Source organism: Giraffa tippelskirchi, chromosome 5 (genome assembly GCF_054371585.1).
Source record: "Giraffa tippelskirchi isolate mGirTip1 chromosome 5, T2T-mGirTip1v1.2.pri, whole genome shotgun sequence".
NCBI classification, from domain to species: domain Eukaryota; kingdom Metazoa; phylum Chordata; class Mammalia; order Artiodactyla; family Giraffidae; genus Giraffa; species Giraffa tippelskirchi.
The window spans coordinates 56,298,347-56,326,173 of NC_137279.1; the positions used below are offsets into that span (position 1 = coordinate 56,298,347).

The 27,827-nt window shown below is 38.7% G+C and overlaps 1 long non-coding RNA gene across 1 annotated transcript in view; it reads right to left on the minus strand.

Moving 5' to 3' along the window:
* Nucleotides 1-27,827, minus strand: part of LOC145507796 (uncharacterized) — a 93,189-nt gene that overhangs the window by 35,082 nt on the left and 30,280 nt on the right. The window contains exon 2 of the long non-coding RNA XR_014055131.1: nt 26,829-26,912. This is a non-coding gene — a long non-coding RNA (uncharacterized LOC145507796). The remainder of the gene's footprint in view (nt 1-26,828; nt 26,913-27,827) is intronic.

Here is a 27,827-nt window from a genome sequence, read left to right on the forward strand (position 1 = left end):
ACAACATTGCAAATCAATTATATTCCAATAAAAAAAGAAGAGATAGGTCTAGAATGCTATAATATCATTTTTAAGAACTTACAGAAGCACAAGAAACCTCCCACAGAATATGCTCGCTGGCATTTACATTTATCCTATTTATATGTAATTACTTTAAAAAAAATCACACAAAATTACATTAAAAATAACTTGGATTAAAAGAACTAAGCATTAAATCCATCATTCTACTGTATCAATCATTTTTTTCCTCCTTCCTAGACTCATACAGTTTCGGTCTACCATTTTTAAATGTCACAACTTATGAGTATATATAGTATCATAGTTGAATTTTTCACTAAACAAGAATTTCTTGTTTCTTTAGTCTTTATAATGGTCATTAAAAACAGTTCCATTGAGTTGATGTAACATAATGTGCTTAACTATTGTTGAACCTTTCCCAGCTGCATGACCCTGGGCATGTTACGTTAACTTTATGTGCCCCAGTTACCTCATCTGTAAAGTGGTACTAATAATACTGACGTCATGGGGTTATTGGGGAAGACTAAATGAGCTAATGCTTATAAAGCATTGAAAACAGTGCCTGGCACTTAAGAAGAGCTCAGGATATACTAGCTTTTAAAAATTATATTTTTTGAAAATATTTAACTTCCTTAGTGAACATCTTCATTCAAGAAATTGCTCTCTGTCCACCGCTCCCTCCTCCCATCCCTTCTCCCTCATCCTCTCCCTTTCTGCCTCCCCCAACTCAACTATGTCCTTAAAATAAGTTCCCAAATGTGAGATACCAAGGTTGATTTTTTTTTCCCTATGAAACTGAAAGTTCTTTATGCAGATTGGATTATATATTATAGAAATTGTCAGAAGGCATCTATGAGGTATCTATTTCAGCCTGGTCTTGTATAGAATGCTGCATTAAGCAAGTCTAAACGACAGGCTTCCCTGGTGGCTCAGACCATAAAGAATCTGCCTGCAATGCAGGAGACTGGGGTTCAATCCCTGGGTCAGGAAGAGCCCCTAGAGAAGGGAATGACAACCCATTCCAGTATCTTGCCTGGAGAATCCCATGAACAGAGGCGCCTGGCAGGTTATAGTCCATGGAGTTGCAGAGTCGGACATGACTGACAGACTAACATTTCCACTTCCACTTTGACTATTATGTTCTTGTTGTTCAGTCGCTAAGTCATGTGCAACTCTTTGTGACTTCATGGACTGCAGCATGCCAGGCTTTCCTGTCCTCCACTATCTCCCGGAGTTTGCTCAAGTTCATGTCCATTGAGTCAGTGATGCTATCTAACCATCTCATTTCATCCTTTGCTGCCCTCTCCTCTTTTTGCCTTCAGTTTTTCCCAAGCTTCAGGGTCTTTTCCAATGAGTTGGCTCATTATTTTGTTCTAAAACAACACAATAAGGGAAATATGTAACCACCCTATAGGTTCAACTACAGGTTAAAATAAGCTGAGTAAGGACTATATATAAGGCAATATACGATGTATCACTGGGACATAGCTACCTCCAGGGTTGTTTTTTTTTTTAAAGATTCATTCAGTTTTTTTTCATTCACAGATTTATTCAGTTTTAACGTGGGGGATGGTATGCAATGCCCAGACACAGAAACAATGCGATTTTTCTAGGTAAATTCTGTTTATAAATTCATCCAACAGGCAAATTTGCCATCAGTCTTTCTTTTTCTTTACTAATCCTAGTGGACTTTTTCAAGGATCTGCTCTGTGTCACCTGGGATGCTGGGTATCACTTGCAGTAATTGTCCCACAAGCACATCTTCTGTCATCCCTAGATCCAGAGACAAAGTACCAGGGCTACAAAGGACTGCCGTGTCCACTCATTCATTCACTTAATCAGTATTAATGACATGCCCATTGCCTAGAAAACCTTGTGCAAGACTCTTTTTTAATTTTTACTTTATACTAGAGTAGAGTTGATTAAGTTGCTGACAAAGGTCCATCCAGTCAAAGCTGTGTTTTTTTTCAGCAGTCGTATATGGATGTGAGAGTTGGACTGTAAAGAAAGCTGAGCACCAAAGAATTGACGCCTTTGAACTGTGGTGTTGGAGAAGATTCTTGAGAGTCCCTTGGACTGCAAGGAGATCAAACCAGACAATCCTAAAGGAAAACAGTCCTGAATATTCATTGGAAGGACTGATACTGAAGCTGAAACTCCAATACTTTGGCCACCTGATGCGAAGAACTGACTCATTGGAAAAGACCCTAATGCTGGGAAAGATAGAAGGCAGGAAGAGAAGGGGACGACAGAGGATGAGATGGTTGTATGACATCACTGACTTGATGGACAAGAGTTTGAGCAGCTCCGGGAGTTGGTGATGGATAGGGAAGCCTGGCGTGCTATAGTCCATGGGGTCACAAAGAGTAGGACACGACTGAGTGACTGAACTGAACTAAGAGTTGATTAACATTAGGTTTGTTAGTTTCAGATGTACAGCAAAGTGACTAAGTTATACATAGATATGTATGTTTTTTAAATTTTTAAATTTTGTGTCTTTAAAATTGTGACTAAAATAGCATGTTTTACAAGAAACATATAGGAGCAAACAACTGTAAATGGTGAATTAATTCTAATGGTTAATAAGGGATAAGGAGAAGATATGATCTCTTATCTGAACAGTCAACAAGGAAAGATCAGGATTTTCCCTTGACGGCTCAGCCTCTAAAATTCAAAAAATGTGGGAGAGACAGCCATGTGTAAAAGAAGTGCAAATTGCAAATTGGTCAGGAATATTTATTTATCCAGGCAGGTGCTTGGAGACAAAGAAACAAGGAAAGGAACAAGGAGATATAAAAGGAAAATAAAATCCTCATACTAAAATATGATGTTACCCAGAAACAGACTCAGAGACATAGAGAGCAAGCTTGTGTTTGCCAAGGAATAGAGGGGCCAGGGGGAGGCATGGATTGGAAGTTTGGAATTAGCAGATGCAAACTAAGCAGATGTAAACTGGTATATATAGAATGGATAAACAACAAAGTCCTACTGTGTGGCAGAGGGAACTATACTCAATACCCTGTGATAAAACATGTGGAAAAGAATATGAGAAAGAATGTATATATACATATATATAATAACTGGTTCACTTTGCTATACAGTAGAAACTAACACAACATTCTAAATAAACTGTGAAGAATTGATGCTTTTGAACTGTGGTGTTGGAGAAGACTCTTGAGAGTCCCTTGAACTGCAAAGAGATCCAACCAGTCCATCCTAAAGGAGATCAGTCCTGGGTGTTCATTGGAAGGAATGATGTTGAAACTGAAACTCCAATACTTGGCCACCTGATATGAAGAACTGACGGAGAAGGCAATGGCACCCCACTCCAGTACTCTTGTTTGGAAAATCCCGTGGACGGAGGAGTCTAGTAGGCTGCAGTCCATGGGGTCGCTAGGAGTCGGACACGACTGAGCGACTTCACTTTCACTTTTCACTTTCATGCATTGGAGAAGGAAATGGCAACCCACTCCAGTATTCTTGCCTGGAGAATCCCAGGGACACTGGAGCCTGATGGGCTTCCATCTACGGGGTCGCACAGAGTCAGACACGACTGAAGCGACTTAGCAGCAGCATGAAGAACTGACTCATTGGAAAAGACCCTGATGCTAGGAAAGATTGAAGGGAGGAGGAGAAGGGGACAAAAGAGGATGAGATGGTTGGATGGCATCACTGACTCAATGGCCATCAGTGTGGGTAAACTCCGGGTGTTGGTGATGGACAGGGAGGCCTGGTGTGCTGCAGTCCATGGGGTCGCAAAGAGTCAGACATGACTGAGTGACTGAACTGAATTGTACTATAAAAAATTAAAAATTTTTAAATATAAATAATAAAATGTGATGTTACCAAGAGTCAATTAATGAGTTTTCTGTCAAACTAGGAGTGCCCTTCACATGCTGGAATTGCTTTCCCTCTGTGCTTCAGTTAACACTGTTCCTCTTATCTAAGATTCCCTTTCTTCTGTCCATGTCCTCCCAGCTGAAATCCATCCTCTCTAAAAACCTGCCCCCTCCAGGAAGCATTCCTTGACTGCCTCAGGACTAACAACATCAATCTGATAATTACCTGTGCATGTGAGAAGGCAAAGAGTGGGTAAAATATAATTCACAGGAGATAAAGAAATTAGGGGACTGAGGAGAGGGCCTTGGGAAATTCTAATATGTTGGGGATGAAGCAAAAAGAGAAAATAAAACAGGCAAAAATGAATCGGAGCAGGATAGTGCCATGTCTGGAAATCTTAAAGGGAGGAGCGTTTTCAAGGAAGGTATTTGTACATGGAACTGAGATTACATTCAAACTCAGTCTAGAGCCCTCATTCATTGTTCTTCTCTCACTTGAGGATTTTTTCAACCCTATGGATATCCAATATTCCTTATAAAGTCAAAGACCACATCACCATTGTAGCCAAACAATATAACAACCCCTTCATATACTGCACATATAAATGTCTCTCTCAGGTCTTCTAATTAGTTTTTCACTCTTTAAGTATCAAGACAAAAATCACTGATTCTATTTTTTTTTTTAATGTTGAGAAAATTAAAAACTTTTTCCAGTGTATTGTAAAGGGTCAGTGACAAGGATACTTTTGTGCCCTGAAAAAATTCCACTGTGAGCATTCCATAATAAAATGGGCTTTTGTGCTTTTCATAGATTACAGTTCTTTATACAATGGACTTGTCTAAGTTTCTTCCTGTTTTCCAATCAGTTAAATTTAGAATGATTGTTTCCATCTCTTTTGAGATATGATGTCTAGGAAAGTGAATGCCTACATGGAATACCAGGGTCCAGCAAGTCTGCGAAACTCAGTCATAGCTGGGGTATCACCCAACTGCCTAGCCTTTCTCCTGGGTTTCCCATGGGCATTTTCCCTCAAGGTCATTAGTCTGCAATTCTGTAATATAAACTCCAAGTTTACTCCCATTTTAACACAAACAGCCTCGATTTTTATTGCAAACCTACTTATTTTTTGAGACATCCTTTGTATGTTTGCTTTATATAACTTTTGCAGTTAAATAATCTGTGATTATGGTAATAAATGGGGAATACATTTAAACAAACAGAAAAAGTATCCATTCTCCCATCTTCACATAGAACCACTGTTAACATTTTGGTATATGCTCTTTTATATTTTATTAATATTTATAAATTGATCATATGTTTATATAGATAGATGATAGGTAGATATTTGATGGCTCACTGGTAAAGAATCTGTCTGCAGGAGCCACAGGATATGCAGGTTTGATCCTGCGTGAGAAAGATCCCCTAGAGGAGCAAACGGCAACCCACTCTGGTATTCTTGGGTAAAGTGTCCCATTAACAGAGGAGCCTGGGGGGCTATAGTCCATGGGGTCACAAAGGGTCAGACACGACTGACCATACAAGTAATAATAACTAATAATATATATATTACATACTTTTATGTGTCTTTTTAATAGAGAGGATGCACACTGTTCTATGGCTTTGAAACTTCTTTTTTTTTTTTTTTTTATAAATTTATTTACTTTAGTTGGGGGCTAATTACTTTACAATATTGTAATAGTTTTTGCCATACATTGACATGAATCAGCCATGGGTTTACATGTGTTCCCCTTCCTGGACCCCCCACCCACCTCCCTCCCCATCCCATCCCTCTGGGTCATCCCATTGCCCCGGCCCTGAGCCCTTGTCTCATGCATCGAACATGGAATGGTGTTCTGTTTCACATATGATAATATACATGTTTCAATGCTATTCTTCCAGAACGTCCCACCCTCACCTTCTCCCTCAGAGTCCATAAAATTGTTCTATGCATCTGTGTCTCTTATTCTGTCTCGCATATAGGGTTATCGTTACCATCTTTCAAATTCCATATATATGCATTAGTATACTGTATTGTTGTTTTTCTTTCTGGCTTACTTCACTCTGTATAATGGGCTCCAGTTTCATCCATCTCAGTAGAACCGATTCAAATGTATTCTTTTTAATGGCTAAGTAATATTCCATTGTGTATATGTACCGCAGCTTCCTTATCCATTCGTCTGCTGATGGACATCTAGGTTGCATATAGCCATCCATCAAGTAACATAGAAGTGTTCTAGTTAACATGGAGAGATAAAACTTTTTTTTATTTCTCCATGTTAACTAGAACACTTCTATGTTACTTGATGGATGGCTATATGGTTCTCAGTTGCATAGATGAGCCATAATTTATGTTGTTTAATTTATTAATTAAACAAGTAGGCCATTAGACTGCAGCATCACTAATATCCTGGTAACCTACATAAGCAAACCAGAGTCTAAGCCTATAACTGCCTCGAGGTACAGAAGTCAAAAAGCTAAAGACAAGACAACCAATCACAAACAGATAGCTAGGCTTTATTACAGCTAGACAGATTAAGTAATTTCCTTTCTTTGCTTTTGTACCTTCTTTGTAGGTTCCCCCTCCAACCCCGCCCCCAGCTCCTGTAGGCTGAGTACTCCTAATTACCATTGGTTTGGCACTGCTCACGTGATTTTAATTTTGCTTAAATAAACTCTTAAAATTTTTAATAGGCCTCAGTTTATCATCTAACAACCCCATCCTCTGTTGTTGGAAATCTAAGTTGTAAGAAATCTCTTAAATAATACCATGTTGAATTATTAGCTTTCTTATTAGCCCATTTCTGCCACTTGCCCACTGTGTAACCTTAAGCAATTTTCTTAACCTCTGTGATCCCATTGTTGAATGGAATAATATAAAGATTTTCCTCATTAGGTTGATTCTGAGGATTAATGGTGACTTGCACAGAGCAAAACCTAGGAACTTACATGCTCTTATCCTTCTTCAGCCTAATGCTAAATTTGAGTAAGAACAGTTTAGTATCTTGGAATGTCCTAAGTTTAAGTTCTGGGCATCCAGAAAAAAAAAAAAAAAGATTCCCAGAAAAACTTCTGAATTCAGTTAGTTACATGGATAACAGCTCTTTGGTAGAAGTTACAACAAGTGCTTTAGAAGACTCCTGGAAGTCTATGAACTATTTGGTTAGTCTATAGGACTTGAGACAAATTCTGAAGCTTCTGCATGGCCTCTGCTTTTCTCAAAGCATTGGTCTGGGCTTCTAGGCATGACTGGAGACTAGTTTTTTCCTGCTCCAGTGCCTGGGAGGAGGAATAAGACCTGGATATGAAATTCTGCTCTCCTGTGTGTTGGCCAGGACCGTGCCACACCGCCTGCAAATACAAAACTCTCTGCCAGTTGTGATCACTTTCCACCAGCAACTAGAACACTATCACATGAATAAGTACAAAATAATGATTTTATAAGAAACAAAATCATCCCCTTCACCTCATGGGCTCCTATGTGGCAGCCTTACAGAGATTTTTGCTTATTGATTTGAATTTGACTCTTTTAAACATTGTCTGGAAAATTATAGTGAAAAATAATCAAATCTTGAAAAAATCGTGGATTGCAATTGACCTCTCTCTGTTGATATTTGGCAGAAGCCAACAAAACTCGGTAGAGCAATTATCATTCAATTAAAAAATAAATTAATAAAAAAAAAGAAACTGTCCTCTCTTTGATTTGGGGTCTCCTTTCTCCAGCCTCCACAAAGCTTACTCAGAGGGACTGAGACTCTTTGTGAGTTTATAATTCTGTTGATGAAAGAAAAGATAAATGAATATGAGTGGGTTTAATAACTTTACCCCCCTTACAGCTTTTTGGCTATAGAAAAATTATTCAGCTTTGCCTAGGAAAAATACAGAAACTTGTTTTGTTATACATTCAACAACTTGTCTTAAAAAATACTCTGGCAGCATTTGCTATTCTAATGAAAAGCTTGTAATTGTTCTCATGCCTGAAGCATTCAACTTAGAAAAGGCCTACTTTGTCCAGCACAGTTTTTGACTTCCCATTGCTGCAGGAGTAGCACTGTTGATACCCTTGTGTAAGATGCAAGTGACAGAAGAGACAGTGAACAGAACAGCCCTTCCATAGAGGACTTAAAGCATTGCAACCCACAAAAGATAGATGGAAAACTTCACATGTATATTCTAGATGCAAAGCCTTGTGGTACAAGGTTAAAGTTCTTGAAATGCATCTAAGATAAGCAGAGTTGCAGCAAAGAATACATTTGCCAATGGGGAAAAGGAACTACCCAGGGCCCAAAACTTAAAAAGGGAAGTTGTTCCCTTTAAATGGCTGCCTGTTATAGCTGCCAGGTGAGACCTTGGTGCTTTGATTTTGTTCCCAATAGATCTAGAATCTGAGTAGATGTTCTATAATTTCATTCTCATGGAGCATGCATGATTTGTGCTGGTGGCCCAAGGCTTTTAGCAATTCATTTACTCATTTATAAGCAACTCTTCTAAGAGTTTCTATTGGAAATATAAAAATGAAATAGATACCCCAGCCTTGTGAGAGAGACAGCCTTGTAATAGATTAGAATGCAGTACAAGAAATCAACAATGACAGTCTACACAAAGTGATACTGAGATCACAAACAAGAAGACTGGAGAGACAAAGCAACGAATGGGCCAAGTTCTGCAGGAAAAGTTTTCTGAGTGGAGATATTTGCAGCTCCATGCAAAGGCCTAAAAGATCCTGTTGTATTCTGGAATGGTGAGAATTTGAGGAAGGATGATGCTAAAGATAAAGATGGCATTAGATGATGCTGAAGACTTTCAATCAGTTCAAAAGGATTAGACTTATTCTATAGTCGATAGGGGTTTTGTGCAAATGAACACCAAGAGATATTCCTTTAAGTTGACCAATTAAAGGCAGAAGTTCAAGAGCCTTAGACATTAGGTGTTGTTGAGGCTCCAAAAGTCAGGCCCCACTTTCAGCATGGAATGCAGAAAAGAGATTTTGCTCCATCCCCTTCCTTTCTCACCCCTTTCCTTGGGCCCCTGGGTCCCTCTTTATGTCTCTGAACCCAGGGTTTCAACCATCTGTGCTTCCATGCCTACTGGATGTGACCAAAATATGCCGGCAAGTTCTTTTTCTCCAAGAACTCTGCGTTCTCCTAGCTGATTGGTCAAGCATTCTGTATTTGAAGGTATGGTATTCTTACCCTCTTAGCTAATGTATTTTGCATTTCATTTGAGGCTGTCAGTCACAGAACCAGAAGAAATGAGTGAAGGTGAATATTTTAGGCCCCGTAGAAGCCACAGGAGGAGGCATGTATTAGCTGGAAGGACTGCAAGATACCTCCAATCCCAAGAGGCTTGAAGTATCTTATTCCAATCACCAATACTAGAGAAAACATTAATGTGAAGGAGGCATATATGCAGGAAGCATTGGAAAGGAGCATTATCTTGCTCTTAGAGTGACTTGGTTAATTGTCTCTGTCACACAGAGAATATGTATACTAATGCTTACTCTCAGGGCCGTGGTATGCTCATGTATTCAATGGAAATCGTAATACAATAGGATCTTAAATGATCAGATGAACCAGTTCAATTCTCTAAGGATTCTTTTTACAAACTACACTCACTGGTAAACTGAACGCCCATCACCAGAAAGCCAATTTTTCACACATTTCCACTACTGTCAATTTAGTTGGCTAGGGTCACTTTCGTTTTCTCTTAATGTCATTTATGCCCATTGTGATTTTAAGGTATTTATATATTTTAATTTTTTTCTTTTCTTTTCCATTTGAGATAAATTTGCTTTATGGTGTTGTGTTATCTTCTGCTGCACAATGACGTGAATTAGCTATATGTATACATCAAGGCTATGGCTTTTCCAGTGGTCATGTATGGATGTGTGAGTTGGACGGTGAAGAAAGCTGAGCGCTGAAGAATTGATGCTTTTGAACTGTGGTGTTGGAGAAGACTCTTGAGAGTCCCTTGGACTGCAAGGAGATCCAGTCAATCCATCCTAAAAGAGATCAATCCTGGGTGTTCATTGGAAGGTCTGATGTTGAAGCTGAAACTCCGATACTTTGGGCACCTCATGCGAAGAGCTGACTCATTGGAAAAGACCCTAATGCTGGGTAGGATTGAGGGCGGGAGGAGAAGGGGACAACAGAGGATGAGATGGTTGGATGGCATCACCGACTCGACGGACATGGGTTTGGGTAGACTCCGGGAGTTGGTGATGGACAGAGAGGCCTGGCGTGCTGCAATTCATGGGGTCGCAAAGAGTCGGACACGACTGAGCGACTGAACTGAACTGATACATATATCCCCTCCCTCTCAACCTCTCCCACTCCACCCCCATCCTACCCCTCTAGGTCATCACATAGCAGTGAGCTGAGCTCCCTGTATTGTACAGCAGCTTCCCACTAGCTGTATACATGTCAATCTTAATCTCCCAGTTAATCCCACACTTCCCTTCCCCTCCATGTCCACACATCCTTTCTTTCTATTTGCATCTCTATTCTTGCTTTAGAAATAGGTTCACCTGTACTATTTTTCTAGATTTTAAATATATACCTTAACATATAATATTTGCTTTTCTCTTTGTGGATTTAGAAAATCCACAAAAAAATCTGGATTTAGAAAAGGCAGAGGAACCAGAGATCAAATTGCCAACATCCGTTGGATCATACAAATGCAAGAGAGTTCCAGAAAAACATCTACTTCTTTTTTATTGACTACCCAAAGCCTTTGACTGTGTTGATCACAACAAACTGTGGAAAATTCTTAAAGAAATGGGAATACCAGACCACCTGACTTGCTTCCTGAGAAATCTGTATGCAGGTCAAAAACAACACTTAGAACTAGACATGGAAAAATAGACTGGTTCCAAATCGGGAAAGGAATATGTCAAGGCTGTATATTGTCACCCTGCTTATTTAACTTATATGCAGAATATATCATGCAAAATGCCAGGCTGGATGAAACACAAGCTGGAATCAAGATTGCTGGGAGAAATATCAATAACCTCAGATATGCAGACGACACCACCCTTATGGCAGAAAGCAAAGAGTAACTAAAGAGCCTCTTGATGAAAGTGAAAGAAGAGAGTGAAAAAGTTGGCTTAAAACTCACCATTCAGAAAACTAAGATCATGGCACCTGGTCCCATCACTTCATGGCAAATAAATGGGGAAACAATGGAAACAGTGACAGACTTTATTTTAGGGGGCTCCAAAATCGCTATAGATGGTGACTGCAGCCGTAAAATTAAAAGACGCTTGCTTCTTGGAAGAAAAGCTATGACCAACCTAGACAGCATACTAAAAAGCAGAGACATTACTTTGCCAACAAAGGTCCGTCTAGTCAAAGCTATGGTTTTTCCAGTAGTCATGTATGGATGTGAGAGTTGGACTATAAAGAAAGCTGAGTGCCGAAGAATTGATGCTTTTGAACTGCAGTGTTGGAGAAGACTCTTGAGAGTCCCTTGGACTGCAAGGGGATCCAACCAGTCCATCCTAAAGGAAATCAGTCCTGAATATTCATTGGAAGTACTGATGCTGAAGCTGAAGCCCCAATACTTTGGCCACCTGATGTGAAGAACTGACTCATGGGAAAAGACCCTGATGCTGGGAAAGATTGAAGGCAGGAGGAGAAGGGGATGACAGAGAATGAGATGATTGGATGGCATCACCGACGTGATGGACATGAGTTTGAGTAAGCTCCGGGAGTTGGTGATGGACAAGGAAGTCTAGCATGCTGCAGTCCATGGGGTCACAAAGAGTCAGACACGTGTGAGTGAGTGAACTGACTGATACAATATTTGTTTTTCTCTTTGTGACAGTCTGTCATCTGTATGACAGACTCTAGGTCCATCCACAACTCTACAAATACTACATAAACCAGTAAAATATAAGTTAGGATTGTAAATCTTTGAAAAATTTAAACTTATACTTTGCAAAGACTCCATCAAGGTGAATCAGTAAGAAAAACAGAGTAAAAATAAAAAAGAAAGAAAGAAAGCAAAAAGACTGACAAATTAGAGGGGACAGATAATTCTAAAGATTGGGATACAAATTGTAAAACTCTTTTAAAATAGACAGAGTTCAGAGACCACTCTGCATTATGCAAATACCTGTGATCCCATCTTTTCCCAGTGTTTATAAGGTGATTTGAAACTTTAAAGAGAATTTTATCACTTCCATGTTTCATTTAAAATGTGATCTGAGGCTGATCAAACATTTTTCCAACTTGACTTTTATTAGACCTCTTAAAAATAAATTCAGTATATGCAAAACCATCTGGCAATCTTTTGAAAAATGCAGATTATTGCGCCTTGAGCCCCCTAAAGATTCTGATTGGAGGTCTGGATCAAGGTCCAGGATCTGAGTTTTTAAAAAGCTCCCCAGGGAATTCTGATCACAGAAGTTAGACACACAAGATTTGACACTCTTAGTCAGTAACAAATTCCAACCAATTTGAACTTTCTCATTTATAGCAATATGTCCACAGAAAAGAAAAAAAAAGGGCAACATAAATTGTTGTTGGACAAGCATTTCACTCTCCCAAGTCAGCTTGCTTTTGGATATTATTTTTTGAAATTTTTACTAGATCATATGTTTCTACAATCAAAGAACAAGTTAGTTTTAGAGTTAAGATTAAAAGAGATTCTATGGAGATAGATAGTAAAAACATCTCCATTATTTTAAACTTACTAACATCCACTTAGTGAAAAGAGCAACCAAAAGTTTCATTGATGGAAAAACAGTAGATATGGCAAATACTTTCAGAATATTTTGTATTATCTTATCAATCACAGATTTGATGACAGGAAGATTTCACAGGTTCACCAGGTCATTGGCTTCTGCCCATTAATGCTATTCTAACACATCAAAGACTAGATCCTAGTTCTGGGAAATTTGGGAGTCTGAGAGTCTTGAGGTATTATTTGTTCAATTCTCTTCCAGGAATAATGGTTTTTCAATCACCCCAGAAGGCAGTGTATCTAACGTTTATTCAGTTTTAGTATTTATGTCACCATCTCAGTGATTTATTAATACCTTTTTGAATGAGTCATATGGCCTTGCTTGTAAATGCCTTCTGGGGTTTTACAAACCACTCTAAAATCTATTCTAAAATTATCCTATCATCTAATCTCATTTTTTGTTCCTGTTTTATAATGCAACTAGAAAAATAATATTTTGTTACTCACATTATACCACCCTATACCCTCAGAGAATTTAATAATATACAACATTATTGTTGTTTAGTTGCTAAGACATGTCTGATTCTTTTGTGACCCCATGGACTGTAACCCACCAGGCTCCTCTGTCCATGGGACTTCTCAGGCAAGAATACTGGGGTGGGGAGCCATTTCTTTTTCCAGGGGATCTTCCCAACCCAGGGATCAAACCCTCAGTTCCTGCATTGGCAGGCAGTTTCTTTACCACTGAGACACCAGGAGAGCCCCAGGGAAGCTCATACAGAATTATTATATACTATTAAAATGAAGTGATGAATCAGGTAGTCTGATATACAAGGTGATTTTTTTTAAAAAACAAAAACCTTTCTATTTTTCCTTAGAATGCATAATTTTCTCCCTCTCCTTTGACAGTAGGTTTACATTCAAAACTATATGTTTCTGAGGTTAACATTAAATAAGTTTCCCTGCGTGGTCACAAACTAATAGTTGAGAAAGCCAGTTCCATGTTTTACAGATTGACAAGGGAAGATAATCTGATTTATAGATATAGGCATGTACTTTGTTAAATTTTGAATTAACATTCAGGATGAAAATTAATTCCTAAGTACTTTTTCTCAGAAGACTATGTGTTCTCCCCAATTCAAAGAGTTACTTCACATCAATCCATCACCTGTTTGGTCTTGTAATTTTTGTCTTCCAGAAGAATGTTTTTTATTGCCCTCTTATTGATCTATCTCTGCTAAACCCAGACATAAGTTTTTATATCTCAATTTTCAAGCAGCAAAGCCTCCTTTGGATTGGGTGCTATGAGAACATGTAAATATCAGTTGGATAAGTGCTTGGCATAGAAGCCACGTTTTGAAAATGAAAACAGGGTAGATGAGGGTAAGGATGGAATGGATGGTTGTGTTTACTTATTACTTTCTCATTCTAACCTGTGTGTGTGCGTGCTTAACTTAATGTGCCATCCTTTTTAGAGCTCTTGGAGTTTTAGTGTGAGAATGCTTTTTTTTCTTTGCTATCTAATTGACTTTTAAATCCCACAGATGACTGGAATTCTTATCAAGATACACAACATTCCTACAAATCATCAGTCTTCACACATTGCTGATAAAATCAGGCTCCATCTAACTTCAGTTGTGGGTTTCTAGAATTCACTGCTAGGTCTTTGACCTTGACTGTCTCTGCTGATTCTGCACTCATGTGGAGCCTGTTGAAAACATTCATTCCTGTTTAGGCCATACTTTATTGAAAGGAACTATATCATGCTATCTGAGTCTTCCTTGTCCAGACCCACCACATATGTCTGCTCTTCCAGAACCATCATGTACAAGGGAGATGCTAGAGTCTGGATGTCTCTTTGGGCTTTACCTGAACAGTCACACCTCTACTCTCATTTTGTCCAACTGGGAACTTCTGGAAAGTGAAAGTCACTCAGTCATGTCCAACTCTTTGCAACCCTAAGGCCTATACAGTCCAGGGAATTCTCCAGGCCAGAATACTGAAGTGGGTAGCCTTTCCCTTCTCCAGGGGATCTTCCCGACCCAGGGATTGAACCCAGGTCTCTCACATTGTAGGCAGATTCTTTACCAACTGAGCTATCAGGAACTGTTGGAGATTAGGGAAAACCAGGACACAAGGGTAATTCACAGGGACCCATCCCAACTTTCAACTCTATTATTGATCTCTTGCATTCTTCCTTTTCCTCATGGAAGCTTTATATATACTAAGAACCAAAAAAGGGCTGATTTTTAAAATATGATCATTCTGTACCCAATTACTCTTGAGCAAAAGCTTTAAGTATCCCCCAATTCCAAAGTTTTAGATCTTTCACATTATACCTTTTTTCCCATGAACTTGAAATTTTCTTTTGAAGCTCAAAAGCCATATATTGACTCCTTCTCCATTTCATGTCATGTCTTCTCTGAGGAAAAGAAGGCAGAATGCTTAATTCACCATTTGGGCAAAGTTGAGAGTTGGGGGGCACATTTTGTGGTTGGGGTGAAGTTCAAAGGTGAGAGTATCAAAAAATATTGGAGAGAAACCACATTCTTTAGGACAAAGTCCAAAAATTTTAAAAAACAAAAAGCAAAAAATTATCTCACTGCATTGGTATGAAAAGAAGCTGTGACATGCTTCTCAACATCCTGCCAAGAAACTTTAATTTTTAAAACAATAGTAAATAAAAGCTATGACATCACACTGATGCAACAAATTCAGTACCATTATCCTTGACCATTTAGCATGCAAGCATGAAGACATTCACAAATATATCTCCAGAACTCTGCTTTCAGATCTAGCCCCTGTTAACTGAAGGTCACTGATTTCCGAGATGATTTTTTTTTTTTTTGAGTATTATTGGTTTAGATTGGTTTAGTATTATTGGTTTAGTTTCCCTGGTGGCTCAATGGTAACAGATCCACTTGCAATGTAGGAGATGCAGGTTTGATCCCAGGGTTGGGAAGAACCCCTGGAGAAGGAAATGGCACCCAACTCTAGTATTCTTGCCTTGAAAGTCCCATGGACAAAGGAATATGGTGGACTACAGGCCATGAGGTCACAAAAGAGTCTGACATGACTGAGCGACTAAAGAGCAACAATAATAACTGGTTTATAATGTCTTGTTAGTTTCAGCTGTACAATGAAGTGAGTCAATTGTATGTATACATATATTCCCTATATGCTTCTCTTTTTCCACTGATAAAAAATTGTTTGTTTTTTTTTTATTTTAGAAGGCAAACCATGAAATGCAAATAGAAGTCAGAATGAGTTCAGCAGAATGGCAAGACTCATTCTATATAGCTTTGAAGCCTCTTGCAATAATATGAGAGGAACTAATGAAATGAGAACTGGGAAAGCTTGCAAAACGCACCTGGTGAGCGAGCCCACAATCTCCCTTGCCTGCTCTCTCTTATATTATAAAAATGAACAGGCTTAGTTCTCTTGCCAAGGGCTGCTTTCCCCCACTTATCCTGTTACATTAACATTTGTGCTGGCTCTCATTTGCTGCTTGTTTTCCAGAGTGGGGTTGCCACAGTGAAACTTTGAGGTGGTCTCTCCTTGGTCAGACTGCCCCCCTTCATCCCCTTGACTGCCCCTCCATTGCCTTGTTCCCACATCCATGGAAGTTAAGTTTGATTGTACTCTTTGGGTCCAACAGAGTGTGATATTTTCAACTGGCCATTTCTTTGGGGGAAAAAATGAAAAAAAAAAAAAAGAGAGACAGGGAAGGAGAGAAGGTTATGGCACTCTGTCTACAGTAGGAGTGGATTTTTTTAAAAACTGTAAATTTGAAAACCACAGTTCTGGCTGCCTTTTTGTAACGGGGCAGACCGTATAGTCAAGGACCCAGCTCCATCTCCTCCTGCCCACCCTCCACTGTGGTCTCCTGGGTTCTTCTCTTCTCACACACTTTTCCATTCCAGTGATTGGCAAAGAGTGTGGAATAAGCAGCCACCACCTACAGTGTTTTGAACAAAATCAATGCCTGGCACCTTCCAAAGGAAGACAGAATGTTCAATAGGTTTTATTAGCTCTCAACGCTTTGAGTACACATCTTCAGGGGAGGAGGCAATGGGGAGTAAGATGGGCAGAAAAGGCAGGGAAAGCCCTGAATACCTTCTAAGGCATCACAGAATTTTTGATAACTTTGCTCTGGCCTGGGAAATGTCTCACTGGAATGTGGGCTGCATTGAAATAGATGCCTTTTATGTTACAGTGAAAGTAAATAAATTAAAAGGAGGAAGATTAAATCCATAGTTATTTTATTCTTTGGGAACCTTCGTACTGTCATTTTCGTGAATCAAAATGACTTCAATAGTAACAAAGGAGATAGGGAGGATGGAGTCCAGTGGAGAGTAAAAGAGATCCCAGTGGCTTTATTTTGTGTCACTAAGATCAGATTCTATTTCTGTCTCTTCGCCCGTACCAGCTACGGGGGACATTCTCACCATCTGGTACAACTGGACTTACCTTGTGGTGACTTTTGGCCAAATTTCTCTACAGTGTCTAAACAGTTTTAATCTCTCTATTCTTAAGTATAATGTTAGATTCACCCTCCTTAACATCTTCCCACATAGAACATAAACTATTTAACTGTCTAGATCCAAAGGCCTCTAAAGCAAGTATACTGTAGATAATTACCCTCCTCTGGCTGGCTTTTGTGCATCTCTAACGGAATATGTCTAAACATTACTCACAGTGATACTGCCTTTTTGGTCTAATTGCAAATTATGAAAATATTCAGGATTTCTGAACACTTTAGAGGTGTTTTTCAACTTTTAGCATGTCCTTACTGTACTATTATACCCCTTCTTTTAGAAAATTTTTTCTTTTATATTGGAGTACAGTTGATTAACAATATTGTGTTAGTTTCAGGTGTACAGCAAAGTGATTCAGTTTATTTTTAACCCTTCTTGAAAGTCAAAAGTTAAAGGAAAGAATAAAGCATTTATTCTGTCATTTTCTTTTTTATAAAATGAATCTTAAAGAAGACGCTTCTTTACAAAGAATGTGAGCTTTGAATTGCAGGTGGAATGACAGAATTAGAAAATCACCATTGTGCAAGGATCAAGAAAGACTACTAAAACTAACAGATTGAATGTTGTTAGGGGACAAAATGATCTCATGATGTCAAATGTCATTACAAGGGATTAATCTCCAAAGTATTCAAACAGTTCATGCAGTTCAATATTAAAAAAAAAAAATCAAAGGAAAAGTTGGGCGAAAGACTTAAACAAACATTTCTCCAAAGAGGACATACAGATGGCCAACAAATACATGAAAAGATGCTCAACATCACTAATTATTAGAGAAATGCAAATCAAAACTACAATGAGGTATCACTTCACACTGGTCAGAATGGCCATCATCTGAAAATCTACAAACAATAAATGCTGGAGAGGAAGTGGAGAAAAGGGAATCCTCCTACACTATTGGTGGGAATGTAAATTGGTAGAGACATTATGAAGAATGGTATGGAGATTCCTCAAGAAACTAAAAATAGAACTATCATATGACCCAGCAATCCCATTCCAGGCATACACGTGGAAAGAATCATAATTTAAAAATGTTCATGCACCCCAGGGTTCACTGCAGCACTATTTACAATAGCCAGGAAATGGAAGCAACCTAAATGTCCATCACCAGAGGAATGGATAAAGACGATATGGTACATACATATTATATAGTAGAATATTACTCAGCCATAAAAACGAGGAAAATAGTGCCATCTGCAGAGATATGGATAAACCTAGAGACTGTCATACAGAGAGAAGTAAGTCAGAGAGAAAACAAATATCATACAATATCACTTATATGTGGAATCTAGAAAAACGGTACAGATGAATTTATTTGCAAAGCAGAAATAAAGACACAAATTGTACAGGAAAACGTATGGATACCAAGGGAGAAAGAGGGGGTGGGATTAATTGGGAGATTGGGATTGACATATATGCACTGTTTTGTACAAAATAGGTAATTAATTAGAACCTACTGTATAGCACAGGGAACTCTGCTCAGTGCTCTGTGGTGACTCAAATGGGAAGGAAATCTAAAAATTTGTGGGGATATATGTATATGTATAAATGATTCACTTTGCTGTACAGCAGAAACTAACACAACATTGTAAAGCAACTATACACCAATACAAATTTTTAAAAATATCATTAACCACAGTTGTCAATCCAAAGGGAAAAATGCATTTTTAGAGTAGAAATGTCTCATGGTCCCTTTGGATCATATGATCAAGTTTAGCATCACTAACAGGACTCCTTGGCATTGTGCAATAAAAGGGCATAGCATCATCTGTGGATTATTTTTGCTGAAAATGTTTAACTGAAACATAAACAAGCCCTTGGACCTCACATCCAGTTAATGGAAACAAAAGGGAGAGTCACAGGTTAAACTACCCCACAAAGAAATAAGAAGACAAATCTAGAAAGTGGGACATTCTACAAGAAAATCAGTTTTGTCTCTTCCAAAAGTCAAAGTTAAAAAGAAAAGGTAGGAGAACTGTTATAATACAGAAGAGCTAAAGACACATAATCAAAAAAGTTGGATTGGATTGTATTTCAGAAAAAAAGTGCTGTTACAAGATTTGGTTGACAATCTGAAATTTTTTAATATGGATGATATTTAATATTGAATGATATTAAGGAAATATGGTTAATTTTCTTGGATGTGATGAAGTACTGAAATTATATATTATAGGAAAGTGTTTTGGGTTTTAGAGACACAAACTGACATGTTTAGAAGTGAAATGTTATAATATCTACAATAAATTTACAAACAGTTCACAAACAGGTTAGGATACAAGCTACCACACACCTTTCTTTCAACTTCTCTGTACATTTGAAAATTATTTCAAAGTAGAAGGTTGTGGGAGGGGTGGGAATTAAGTCAATGGAAGAGAATGCTTTCAATAGAAGAATGTTCCTGCCTACTTCTCTGTGGGGCATACCTTCATTTTCATCTCATCCTAGAAGAGATACTTAGTGTCTTAATGATTTACATAAAGCATTACCATTGGCTTTGTGACTCCTGTTTCTGTGGGTTCTTCTTGAGTAAATATCCTTAAAAGGTCCATTTTTATAGACATCTATTTCAACCTAACAATCTAATAAACATTGTAAGGAACAACTGACCAATTCTAAAATGAGCCTCTTTATTCTGACTTACAGATCCATGTCTTAGAATGAAATGCCAGATAGCGTCTTCAAGAATATTCCTCAGGACACAGATCTATCCTTGAGACAACTTTCCTTTGTTGTTGTTGTTTTTCAGTTGCTAAGTCATGTCTGAATCTCTATGACCCCATGAACTATAGCCTGCCAAGTACCTCTGTCCATGGAATTTTGCAGGGAAGAATAGTAGGTTATCATTTCCTTCTCCAGGGGATCTTCCCAACCAAGAGATCAAACCAGTGTCTCCTGCATTGGCAGGTGAATTCTTTACCACTGAGCCAAGAGGGAAACCCAACTTTTCTCATAACACCTTAAATACTTTTAACTCTAAACCTTGTATTGTTTGGTTGTGCTACATTGCCAAGACTCCCTGAGCCTCAGTATTTTTATTTTCAAGGTGGCAATATCACTGGCTTCCTTGCTCAACTCCCATGGTTGCGATTGATCAAATCAGAAATACCTGAGACTGTGCTTTGAAATCCACCAGAAACACACACTGAAGGATTATTTAATTAAGTGCCTCAGTAGTAACAGACAGAATTTCTCATTTTACATCATCGCATTTCTAATATCACATTCATCCTATTAAATTTTATTTTTAAAGTTTCCTGAAATGATTATTGGGGTGCATGTGCCTTTTTGAATTATGGTTTTCTCCACGTATATGCCTAGTAGTGGTTTGCTGGATCATATGGTAGCTCTATTTTTAGTATTTTGGATAAAGAAGACGTGGTTTGTGCACACAGTGGAATATTACACAGCCATTAGAAGGAACAAAATTGGGTTATTTGTAGAGACATAGATGAACCTAAGGACTGTCATACAGAGTGAAATAAGAGAAAGAGAAAAACAAATATCATATATTTACATGCATGTGGAATCTAGAACAATGGTACAAATGACCCTACTGGAGATGCGGATGTAGAGAACATGTGTGGACGTGGAGGGGGGAAGGAGAGGTTAGATGAATTGGGAGATTGGGATTGACATATATACACTACCATGTGTAAAACAAATAGCTAGTGGGAACTTGCCGTGTACACAGAGAGCTCAGCTCAGTGCTCTGTGATGACCTAGAGGGGTGGGGTGGGGGATGGTGGGAGGGAGGTTCAAGAGGGAGGGGATATATGTATACGTATTGCTGATTCACTCTGCTGTGCAGCAGAAACTAACACAACACTGTAAAGCAATTACACCCCAATAAAAAATAATAAAAAATAAAGTTTCCTGGAATTTAAAATATACCTATATGAAGTATGCATAACTCTTCTTGATTTTCTTTTTTCCTTTATGACAATGTTCGATATTTTGGTACTCCCTTTGTATTCCTGGAGTGTCCTCACAATGGCCTCTAGGAATGGAAAGTGTTATTTTTGCGTCAATTTCTGATTTAAGAATGAGCAGAGGGGGTTCTGCACCTTGCCCGAGGTCATAGGAACACTGTAGAGGCAAAGGTGGTCCTAAGAACTCCTGGTTCCCCCTGGATGCCGCAGGCTGTGCTGCCTGTGTTTACTACATCTGCACACATCAGCAAGTTGGTCTTGTAACTTGTCCAGCATCACTTGTGATTTCGTCAGGGGCAGGGTGGGGACATGCCATGAGATTCCTTTTACAGCAGCTGGACTGGATCTCTGGGGGCCCTGTTGCCAAGCCTGTCCCTTTCTTGCTGTGTGTTGTGAAATCCTCTTTCCTCCACCCCACACCCAGACACCAGCTGGGCAGAGCAAGGAGTGGGAAGAGGGTGGGGGATACGGAACCCAGGCCAAGAGGGTGTCAAATAACACAACCAAGTGGCCCAACCACTGTACCCCAGGAAAATAACATTTTGGACTGCCTTTAACAGGACTGAATGGTATACATCATTTTAAAAGAAGCATTTCTCTGAATGATCTGTTGGACTGATCTTGGTTTGGATGTTTCAGCGTTTCTCCCCTTATTAACTGCAGACTGATTTATTTTTAAAAACATGCTTGCATTAACTAAACAAGGCATTAAGGTATATAGGCTCCTATAAAACTAAGAATAAATGGAGTTTCTTGATAATGATGATGATGATAACTAATTTTGTGAAGTATTGTATTAATCCAAGCTATTGTGATGAAAGTCTCCAAAAAATTCAGTGCTGCTTTATGGAGTAGCCTTCTAAGAACCATATTGCTACAATGACAATACCTGTGATTTGTGGTTGAATTATTAGACTGTGGTTGAACTATTAGAAGAGACACATGTTCTGTATTACTCAAATATTTGTAACTTGAATCTGAGTTTACCAAGAATTATTTTATCTTTGTAAAGATCATTTTTTCCTAGTTTCTGATAGATTTCAATGTTCAACATGTCCTTCTGATATCTCTGATTCATTCCAAGTCCTGTATCAAACAAATAATCATTTGAATGTAACTTAACCTTCAAAAAAGAAAATGTTCTTTTTGTAACAGTTTGTACTTTTCATGATATAAATCTCCAGTTCCAATCAGTCTGTTTTAGAAAGATTTATAATATTGGCTTTTGATAAAGTTAAACCATTTGTATCACTGAGTACTTACATCTGGCCACATGCAGTTTCACTTTATAGGTTTTCCTTGCTGGTCTTAGAATTCTAAAGTATGAATCAGGTTATCCATCAAAATAACAAACAATGGGCAGGAAAATCATTATATGCCTCAGAAATCTACATCAGATAATAATCAAAATCTCTTATAGTGTTAAACAAAACTTGTTTGTTGTTTCTTAAACGTACGTTTGATTTTCATTCTGCTGCTGCTGCTGCTGCTAAGTCGCTTCAGTCGTGTCCGACTCTGTGCGACCCCATAGAGGGCAGCCCACCAGGCTCCTCTGTCCCTGGGATTCTCCAGGCAAGAACACTGGAGTGGGCTGCCATTTCCTTCTCCAACGCACGCATGCATGCTAAGTCGCTTCAGCCGTGTCCGACTCTGTGCGACCCTATGGACAGCAGCCTTCCAGGCTCCTCTGTCCACAGGATTCTCCAGGCAAGAATACTGGATTTTCATAGATCGTGTCAACTGCATATTATTCAATTATTTTATTTACTAAGTGAGACTTCATCACAGTCATTTTAAAAATTGTTATTGTAAATTAATTTTTGAGTTAAAAAATACCTTGTCAAACAGTGTCCCCACATTCTGATCTAGAAAAGGTAATCATATTAAAAACTGGTTTGCATAGCAAGTCCAATCCATTTTAATTTCCAAGGTGAAGATCCTTTTTCCTCCTCAGACCCAGGGATCTTAATGTCCCACCTCATGCACATAAGAGAGAAAGTCTAAGTTTTCCAAGCTTTTGATGAATTAGTTCAACTTTTAGTTCCCACATTTTTCCTCCTCAGACCCAGGGATCTTAATGTCCCACCTCATGCACATAAGAGAGAAAGTCTAAGTTTTCCAAGCTTTTGATGAATTAGTTCAAGTTTTAGTTCTCACAGGAATATTTGAATGGATAGTTGGGGACACTAGGGCTTTTTTGGGACCTACTACTTCCATTGTGAAGAGATAATGCTTTACTTAGTGTAAGACCAGCCTAACAGAGTCCCTAAGTCAGAGTGGCCACATGTCTTCACCTAGGGTCAACATTGGTCTTAGACATGATGCTTTTTCACTGAGCCCAGACACACTCTTAGAATTCTTGTTGGTACAGTTCTCAGGTCAGTATACTGACTGACTGAGTGTTACGTGCAAGACAAGATTTATTTTCCTCTTCATTGGCCTAAATGAATTGGCCTAAATTTCTGACATCTGGCCAATAAAAGCTAAGAGAGTACCCAAAGAGAGTTAATAACTTTACTGACTTTCCTTTCAACTGTTGAAAGTAGAGTAATGAAGAAGGGCAGGGTTATGTCCTCTGGGCTAGCTTAGGTTCACTGGGGTCTATCTTGACTCAGTATAGATCAAGGAACAAAAGTTACACTAAGTCCCCTACATACTAATGAGTTCTGTCCTGAGAGCGTCTTCATCAGTCCAATTTGTTTGTAAGTCCAACAAAGTTAGCCTAGGTACCTAACTAAAACAATCAGCTATATGCCACTGTTTTAATGCTTGTTTCTGGACATTCTGGGCTTAAAATAAAGATATACCACTGTACTCTGTACAGTGTGTGTATGCGTGCATGCTAAGTTGTTTCAGTTGTGTCTAACTCTGTATGGCTCTATGGACTGCAGCCTTCCAGGCTCCTCTGTCCATGGAATTCTCCAGGCAAGAATAGTGGAGTGGGTAGACACTCCCTTCTTCAGAGTATCCTCCCAACCCAGGGATCGAATCCAGGTCTCCTGCACTGCAGGCAGATTCTTTACCCTCTAAGCCACCAGGGAAGCCTCCCTCTACACAGTACTATACACAAAAGTACAACCACTTGTAGAGGCTGCATGCACATGACAGTATGCCAGACATGTGATCTAACTTATGTGATTGGACGTGCGGACCCACATTTGCATCTCCAGAAGTTTGCAACTTTAAGGTTTGGATGTAGGGGACTTACTGTAAAGTAAAACCTTGAATATTTAGATATTAAGGTATTACAGTCCTTTATTAATTGAACTGTTCCATCCTTTGCTTCAAGAAGAAGTGGGAGAGCCATCAGAAAACCAATTGGTGGAAGGAATTTGGTAACAAAACAGAGGACAATCATAAATAATACCCCGGGTTTATAATATTTTTCCTCCAAACCTTACCCTTTATAAACAGTTCCCAACTATCTCTAACTTTGGTTTCTCTAGGCTTTCCTCTTCTATATCCCACCCTAGACTGACCTTTCCAAGTATCACTCTACCCCTTCACTTCAGTACTCTGAAACTTACAACCTTGTTGTTGATAAAATCCAAACTCCTTAGCCTGACTTTCAAGACCATACAACCTAAACATATTTTTCTGTGTTTTTCCTTTAAAAACTATTCCACATTGGCTCTTTCTGCTACCTGTACTATACACTTTCTTCCAGATTTGCTTTTTACTTTTCTACCTAAATGTGTTCACTCACTCCATTCATGCCTGGAAAGCTTTCCCACTTTTTGTTTTTCAAATGCTATCCATCACTTAAATTCCAAATCCAGCCCCACCTTGATCACAAAATCCTCCTAGGACATCACAGGTAACAAAGATTCCTCTCAAAATATTCAATATGCTAATTTTTTACCCAGTCAGCTTTTCATGCCATTTTCCAGTTCAGTTCAGTTCAGTCACTAAGACATGTCCAACTCTTTGAGACCCCATGGACTGCAGCAATGCCAGGCTCTCCTGTCCTTCACCATCTCCCAAATTCATGTCCATCTATTCAGTGATGCTATCTAACCATCTCACACTCTACTGCCCTCTTCTCCTTCTGTCTTCAATCTTTCCCAACATCAGAGTCTTTTCCAAAAGTCAGCTCTTCGCATCAGGTGGCCAAAGTATTGGAACTTCAGCTTCAGCAACAGTCCTTCCAATGAATATTCAGGACTGATTTCCTTTAGGATTGACTGGTTTGATCATCTTGCAGTCCAAGGGACTCTCAAGAGTCTTCTCCAACACCACAGTTCAAAAGCATCAATTCTTTGATGCTCAGCCGTCCTTATGGTCCAACTCTCACATCCATACATGACTACTGGAAAAACCATAGCTTTGACTATAAGGATCTTGATTGGCAAAATGATGTCACTGCTTTTTAATGTGATGTCTGGGTTTGTCATAGGTTTCTTTCCAAGAAGCAAGCCTCTTTTAATTCATTTAATTTAATTTCACTGATTCTGGGGGTGAGGGTGACAACTGATAAATTATAGACCTAGGCATAAAAATCCAAGTCCATCACTAGAACCTATGAACTAGAACCTATGTCTCAATGAAAACATTTGCACTCTACTTTCTTTCAGAAGTAAGAGTGTAAAATGGAGAAGTGCACAGAAATTACAAACCTATATAAGCTCAATTTACCAAGTAGAGCCATAAATAATACATGTGTAGAATGAGGGTGTTTTAACTGCTGTAATCATTCCACCTTAAGAGTTTTGTGATGATACAGGACTGCACAAATAAACACAGTTTGGTCCATCATAACATTCTATGCCCATGTAATCAGTCATGGCAGATTTCCTTGCAAGAATATCACATAACAAGAATAAGCTGGATACATGGCTATCTGTTAAGGATCTTTGGTGGTAAGCAACAGGGACTAACTCCATACAACTTTAAAGTGAAAGAAAACTTGTTGGAAGTATATGTAGTGAGCACATACTTGGAGAGATAATCACAAAAGCAAACTTGAAAAGAAACCAGGGCAACTCTGAGATTCTTTCTCTCTCTCTTTCTTTCTTTCCATCCTTCCTCCATTCTTTCTTACTTTCTTTCTTCCTTCTTGCCTTCCATATCTTCTTTTCTAATTTAATTTTTATTTTATATTGGAGTATAATGGATTAACAATATTGTGTTGGTTTCAGGTGTACAGCAAAGTGCTTCAGTTAAACATACACATACAGCCATTCTTTTTCAGATGCTTTTCCCATTTAAGTTATAATCAACAACTTACTCTACAGCACAGAGAACTCTACTGAATATTCTGAGGTTCTTTCTACATAGCAAAAACCTGCTGATCTTCTCTGAGTACCACCATTGGGTTGAGGTAGCTCCAATCATTTTATAAATCTAATCCCAGTTTCACTCCGTTGTCCAGCCCCCAAGAGAAAGAGTCCAATTGGTTCACCATAGATCACATACTTGACCCTGAGTACCCTGATTGACAGTCTCACCAAGAATGCACTCAAAGGCAAAGAAATCACTCTCCAAAATGAAGAATGGATCTTGGGCAGAAAACATTACACTAATAAATGACCATCACAACTTAAAATATTCTAACTGAAGAAGCTGACAAACTACTAGAATTACATTGACAGAAAGAAAGACCCAATAACACTTTGGGATATATATATTTTTTCTTTTAGTATAAATTTTTAAATTTGCTGAGATAGTAAGTTTTCTTTGGGTGGAGAGAGTGCCCTGCTGACCTGTAGAAAGCCTTTTTCCAGCCCTGTTTCTGAGCTCTTGGAAGCCATTTCTAGTTATCTGTGCTTGCGTGTAACCCAGCTAAACTTCCAGTTGCCTTTTCTTTTTCTGTATCTGGACTTACCACTCCCCTTCCATTAACCTTTTAGTCCATCTGCTTCTTGTGTCTGTCATCAGCTGCAGGAGATGCTGATTACGCTGGGAGCCTCTGGAAAAGGGGATGAGACAGAGAAGCACCAGAAGATAAGGAGACCAACAAGAAAAAGATTAAAAACCTCTCAGCACTAAGTACAGTTAGGGCAGGGTATGCTTCAAACCTTCGCAATTGTTGGCTTTGGATGGGGGAGGATGAATCAGTTGAGATAACTCAGGAATGGGCTTGAACCTTTGCCCGGACCTCAGAATGAACCACTGAAAAAACCTCTGTGTTTTTCCAAATTAAGACATTGAGAAAAACATTAAAAGTGACTTTCCCTTTCTCTCCCATCTTCAAATCACTAGAGGACAGTTGGGACCACAAGGCAATTTATTAATAATAATGAATTAGATTTTCAGTACAAATTCCCCTCTGGCCATTTTGATGTGTCAGAAATGCTTTACAAATGTTAAGTACTGCAATTAATCTCCCGGAAAAAGGGAGGGAGAAGAGGTTTGCCAGCTGTAGATTTCAGTGATTTCATTTGGTTAAGAGCTTGCTATTATTTTCAGCTTTAGGATGTGTTTCCCCAGAAAGTCACTCAGCCATCAAATATTTATTGAGTGCCTATTATGTGCCAAGCACCGTGCTTGGCCCTGGGAACACAGGGTAAGACATACAAACCAAGCCCTGCTCTCCTAGAGTTTCTAGAAAAGTTCAAACACTAGCCTAATGGAATCTGTAAATGTGTCTCGATTCATTTTCTCAAATATCTTGCCACTGAGTATAACACCTAATCTTTTCTCTCCCTTCATACCTGTGGTCCAATAGGCAGGGTGGTACACTGGAGAGATGATAAAGTCTGAATAATTATTTTTTTGCATTTAACTCATTTATGACCCAATTCTTTTTTCCCTCAGTACCAGAAACCATTGTTTTTATTACCATCATCGCTATTAGAATTCATGTGAGTTCATGGGGCAACAT